The sequence below is a fragment of the Bidens hawaiensis genome, unplaced genomic scaffold (genome assembly GCF_021521415.1).
Source record: "Bidens hawaiensis isolate Kalapana, Puna unplaced genomic scaffold, B.hawaiensis_p1.1 tig00004327_1, whole genome shotgun sequence".
In the NCBI taxonomy this organism is placed as follows: Eukaryota; Viridiplantae; Streptophyta; class Magnoliopsida; order Asterales; family Asteraceae; genus Bidens; species Bidens hawaiensis.
This window is the reverse complement of record NW_027491261.1, coordinates 181897-188668: the sequence shown is the minus strand read 5'-3', so window position 1 is coordinate 188668 and position 6772 is coordinate 181897. Positions and strand designations below refer to the sequence as shown.

The window sequence follows — 6772 nt, the reverse complement described above, 5'->3', positions numbered from 1 at the left end:
ATGTGTTTTGCTACTTTGTCTAAAAATTATTCAATCCTTAGTTTGTTGCTTAGTAATGAAACATTTGTTTTGTGTTCAATCGCATTTATTTTTCTTTGGAAATGTCTCCTGGTGTTCATAAATGCACACCCATGGGCCATATACTATTATATTATAATGTCTATCCGCAACTGTAGATCCAGCATTTATATAATAAGTGACACATATGTCTTATTTATTTCAGGGAATCGGATTTCGTGCCATGATTGAAGTCATAACATTTATTCTAATACATGACATGACTAGTTATATATTAGTAAAATGGAAGGACATCTATGCCGTGAAGTTAAAGTTGGCACACGTAGTTGATCGTCCAAGAAGAGACGAGCTGAATCCAAGCCTTGATGCAGAGAGATCAAACTGCAATAAATTATCCTCAATTTGATGGCCTCCAATAACCACTGGAATGGTAGGTGCAAAATCTGTCCTGGCTTCCACAAATCCCAAACACAAAACATTGTCCTTCACCGAAACCATAGAGTTTGCACCATTAATCCTCCACACATTCTTGCTTTGCAACTCGAGCTCGATGGAAGGCACAGCCGGACCAAGACGCGTGCTACCGATGTTCTTGGAGCTAAAGCACGCCCCAAACGGCGCAACATTCGCAACCTTTCCGACATTCTTTGGCATTGCTTTCACAAATGCCTCCACTAGCGCTTTGTATATTGTTGTTTCCAGGACAGTGTACGGCGCAGCCGTGCTGATCGATGCCCCACCCTTACCTTCACTATCAATAGACAACAAACTCTGATTGAATCCAGTGACACGTTTATCGTTTACTTTGATCGCTTTGACCCCGATGAAGTACTTAGGCGACGCGTCACCCAAAAACCCACTCTCGGTTACCGGGTTTATGATGAGTGGGGTGTAGGTAAGCGAGGAAGATGCATCAACATTCGGAAGCAGAGTGTACGGTCCATCTCCGAAAAACACGGCTCCGCTAGCTCTTGTTGAAGAACTCAAACATAAAGCGAATTTGGGATCGAATCTAAAATAAGCGGAAAGTTGAGCGGGTAGTGAAGCTCTAGTCCTTCCGAGACCAGCGATGCCCGCAACTCCGCTAGCAAGCCCATCATTCACAAAGTTATTACCGCATATGAAATAAAGGCGAGGGACAGTGAGTTGGGACAAGATGTTCTTCCCGTCGGAAGACGGTATCTTGAAGACGTCTGCTCCGAGCTGGCCGCTAGTGCCGGTGTTGGCGATGGGGTTGTCGGGGCCGTGGCCGCAAGTGTTGTTGAAGCAGTCCGGGACAGGCGGGTTGCATGTGGTTCCGGTTGTGCATGAAGTGGTGTTGAGTAGTCGACATGGTGCGGACCCGCAACGGGCAGGAATATAGGAGGTGGAGGTATAGCCTCGCTCACAGTTAACCCACATGTACGGGCCACCGAGATCGAGGGTTAGTTTGACAGGGACGAGAGGTGTTCTCTGAGAGATTTGGGTGACATATTGAAGTGTTTTTGCATCTTTGGTAATTTGGAGAATAGGACGAGGTGATGTTTTGGCTAAACAAGAAGAGACTACAATGAACAAACACAGGAGAAATAAAAGGAAGGAAGAAGAAGCAGCCGCCATGGATGAGATGAATGATGATAATAATGATGAATGCATCAACTCAAATTTATAGACGTTTTTTTTTATCATATTAAAATATACTTATGAATAATGTTCATGACAGCCTGTGGTCAGTTGCTTTTTATCCTTATTCTAAACAAATTAGTTATTCATGAATTTAAAGTTGATCTCTCATATTTGAAGCATCGGCGGCTATATATCAGACCGTGTTTTTGATTTGGGTCAAATTTGATCATCCATGCAAAAACAAAGCATATATCTTTTTGTTGCTTTAGTTATTTTTTTATTATAAATTTCAATAAAGAAATATAAAACTAATTTATATTTAAAAATGACTCAAAAGTTTTGAGCATTTATACTTTTTTATCTCGAGCATCATGATTAATTTTGATTGATTAGTACAAATAACATATGGTTAACTTAATGTTTAAGAAAATTTTTTTCCATTGAAGAACAAATTAGCATCATTGCACGTTAAAAGATCAGTTTGTGTAAGAAGTCAAATCAACTATAGGATTACGTACGTGAAAGGAATAGTGATCATGTTGGTGGATAGTTGGCATATTTGATTTAAATATGTTGGTGACTAAAGATATTCGCTATAAGCCTAGAACTTTCATATACATTGTATTAGCAAACGGATTTGTAACCCGAATAAGAGAGAGTAATTTATGCGAATAAACGATGGTAAATTAAGCGAAAAAACACTAGGGTTGTTCACAATAATACGCCCTTGATTCTAAAAGTGTGACTAAAAGACTCAAAGCAACAATCACATAAATTAGTTTTGTACCCGTTGCGTTAGAGCTATGCATATATTAGCGTATATTCGGTTAATGATTTAATTTCGTTACAATAGCAACACTAAATGAAATAAGTTAACGTATCTACGCAGAAAACAGTAGCGACACTCACATAACATATAATAAAAAAATTAACATTTTCAAAAAACATTTTATCACAGGCAACAACATTTTTTATACAAAAAAAAAAAGATATTTTAAATAAAAATATATAGTAGCGACATGAAACACAAAAAATATATATAGTAAACGCTCAAAACAGTATCGACAATCGAATTAAATGAAAAAAGTACATAACATGTACGTATATACGATGCAGACAAAAAAAGAATTTTTTAACATACGTTATTTGAACTAAATAGAAAAAATAAGTTAGTAAACATATAAAACATTGACACTCGAATGGCATACTTATAAAAAATTAAAGAAACAACTGCCATGGCATAAGATCGCTATGCCATGTGGCCTAAGAGTAGATTTATGTTGCGCATGCCACCCGACAGTGCCTTTTAGTATATAGATGGATAACAAAAAAATTAACTCGTTGTGTCGACATCGCAATGAATTTGGTCAGCATCATTTAAGTTAGTTACAACAATGATGCTGAATCCAAAAAAAATTATATGTGAACGTCCAAAATAGTATCGTCACACGTACTGATTAGATTAAAGTACACGAATTCGATTGGTATTGGAAAGGATTGCTACAGTACTAGAACCAAACCCAAAAATTAAATTAGTAACCACCCAGAATACTTCTATAGCTTATGATATAAAAAATAACATATTTAAAACGACATTTATTTGGTCGAAAAACGCGAGTGTTGCGGCAGTCAGTTTCAGTTGCGCTCGATACAGTACCAGAACTAAAACACAAAAAAAAAAAGAAAAAACAAGTATAGCTTATCATACAAAAATAACGAATATAAATTTATGTTTATTCGGTCGATAAAACTTAGGGGCGAAGACTCGGCACAAGTTCGATCATATTTGGTTACGACATACTTATAACGACGTCTATTCGGTCGGTAAAACTCAAGCATGTAGTGGCAGTGCATTATGGGTTAAGTTCGGCACGATAGCGACGCTAAATTGAAAGCATTAATCTCTCAAAGTCGAAAATAGTAGTGACACCCATATAGTTTATAATAAAATAAAATTAACATATTAGAAAACAAATATAACTTATTATCAAAACGACATAAATTCGGTTGGTATTGTTTAGTTTCGTTACGATACTAGCATTATACATAAAAAAAATTAAAGCAAGTGCCAATAATACTGGATAGCTAATGATACAGGATTTGATGACTAATCTTATGCCGCAAATAAACCAATAGCCTTCTTACGAGTTACGGCACAAGATTAAATATTTAGATAGAGTAAAGTGTCAAAATCGTTCCTGAGGTTTTGTCAATAATGCGATTTTCATCCAAAAAGTTTGTTTTTTGCATCTGGACCATCGAGGTTTTTCATTTCTTACTAATTACATCCAAATCGTTAACCCCTTTAGTTTTTTCCAGTTTACTGAGGGGTAAGATCGTCTTTTTATTCTTTTATTATTAAAACTTAATTTGAATTAATAAGAATATTATAACTTAGTGGACCTCACATTTTTTATTAAAAACAATAATAAAAAAATGAAATATTTTGGACCCACTAACACCATAAGGCATATCATTTCTTCTTCTGTTCTTCATCACCTCTCGATCTGTTGCCCGGTGGATTCCCGAGTGCACTACAGTGAACCGGTTTTCCGACAAGGGTTCCGATGGCAATGTGGGTGAAACGATTCCAGCGAGCTAATCCGTTACCCCATCATCCGACTCATGCTCTAACCGATTCCGATCTATATCTAATCAGTTCTAGCCACCACGCAAATTTCTTGCTACACCGGTCTCAAGTTTGTGAATTGGAAAGGCATTGCTGAGGTTTTTGTTGGCATACGACATTGGTATAGGCGTTTGGAGCTGTAATCATTCCGATTCTTTAGTGACCAGCGACGAAATTAAGCATCGATATGATTACGGTTCTTCTTATAATTCGCATCATCAAATGTAGCGTACACTCATCAAACAGTTCTTCTTCATCAAATAAACAAAAACCCCAAATTGTTTTTCAGATCTGATAGACATGTTTCAGATCCGACAGTGATATAATGTTTCAGATCTGAAGCCGGAGGTGTGCTTGTGATGGTGGAGGTCGGCAACAACAGTGGTGTGGTGGGCCACTGGTGGTTAGTGGTTGCAACGGGCAGTGAGTGGAACCGGTGAAGAAAACGACCTGGGAAGAGAGCTTGAATGATATAAACAAAATAATAAAACAAATAAATAGGTAAAAAGACATAATTGCCCCTAGGTTAACAACGAAAATAACGGGGTTAATAATTTGGACGTAAATGGCTAAAAATGAGAAACCTCGATGGTCTAGATGCAAAAAATAAATTTTTTGACGAAAATCGCATTATTGACCGAAACTGAAGGACGATTTTGACACTTTACTCATTTAAATATACTTGGGTAGTGTTTAGTATGAATGAACGGAATGTGGAATGAAATGAATTAAAACATGTTTGGTTGTCATGATGAGTTATTCCTTAAGGAATGAAACTCCTTTCTAATAGGATTTTCATTCCTTTAAAAAAAATTTTTTTTTCAAGGATTGAAAAGACTCATTAATAATAATAATAATAATAATAACAATAATAATAATAAATTGTTATTATATCAATATTATATTATAGTTATTGATATATTATCAATATTATTATATTATGTTATTATTATAACTATTGTTTTTCATATTATAATATAACTATTATTATATTAATATCGTTATCATATTTAAATTTGACGAGTTAACATTTCACAACATGCATGCGTGATTCAATGTTTTTATGATTATTTTTAGTCGGTTAAATAATCACACTTTAACACGCGAGTCTTAAAAAGTAGTTATTATGAATATTCATATTTTCACTAATATTATTTATTTATTATTATTATTACTACTATTATTATTATTATTTACTACTAATAATAATATTCACTAATAACAATAATAATTAGTAAATAATTAATAATAATTATATTATTAGTAGGTAAATATTGTTATTATTTAATAATAATAATAACAATAATATTTATTATTATTAGTAACTAATTTTACTATTTACTATTTTTTATTATAACTAATAATAACCTATCATTTCATTACTAGGTGCTAATTACTAAACATGACAATGGAATGTTATTCATCCATTTCGTTCCTTTGCCCATTCCATTAACATGTATATTCCATTTTCTCATTTATTTTATTACTCCTACCAAACAGACCCTTATAGTTAGTAATATACTTATATGATAATATGATAGTAAGAACTAGTAGCATAAAAGTTAAATATGCAAGTTTAAAAAATGAAAAAGAAAAATGAAAAACTTCACAGAATATTAACAAACTTTATTTACTATACCAATTTGATTACTATAACCTTTTGTGTCTCAATAAGGTTACTCACAATTTTTTTTATCAAAATGGGTGGTGGGGAAAAACTATTTACCAATCTAGGAGATGTAGAAAGTATTTACCAAAATAATTATTTTATTTATTTATTTGATTTTAAATATAAAAATAAAAGAATACATCCATTTTCGTTTGTGCATTCTCTTCCCCACCATTTCGGACCATAAACCTCACGCCGGCGGCCAACCAACATGTTCGGCTAGAGCACCTTGTCGACCACCAGCTCTTCTTGATTTGCATCACATTTCCAGCTTTCATTGTGTTTTTAGGAAGACCGACCTTAGCTATATCCAAACAATGCCTATGGTTTGGAGAACCTTGTTCGTGCTTGAAAGGTTGATTACTGACCACGCTTTAGATTTTACCCTTTCAAAACTGGCCTTTGTGTATGACCTTCATAGCCATGGCTCTTCTCGATATCTTCTTAAGACCAAGTCAGACATAACCCCTCTTGTTCTGAAGAATACTCAGAACAATGACCAGTGGAAGAAACAGTTTTTCTTCGTTAAAAGGGATTCTCTTCTATATCCCGGAAGCCTTCCTTATCTTTGGGTTACAAAAAGTAGGATATGTTATCCCTAGACGGTATGCTGAATCATATCATACTAATATGCTTCTTTTCTTGTCTTTTTTGCAGCTCTGAAGTTTTTTGAGATTGCTCCCCCAGGCAGACAAACCAGGAATAAGGTGAGCTCGTTCTATCTCATTGATGAGGAAGAAAGGACCTTCCACTTTTATTCAAACTTTCAAGATCCATCCCGCTCGGAGGAGTCCGATATGTCTGGTAAGAAACAACAATATATTAGTCATAAGGGTTAAGGGTTTAGAGAT

General features: G+C 34.6%; 1 pseudogene; it reads right to left on the bottom strand.

The window, feature by feature from the left end:
• Positions 1 to 285: 285 nt before the first annotated feature.
• Positions 286 to 1623, bottom strand: LOC143626258 (putative aspartic proteinase GIP2 pseudogene; annotated as a pseudogene).
• Between the last annotated feature and the right edge of the window lie 5149 nt (positions 1624 to 6772).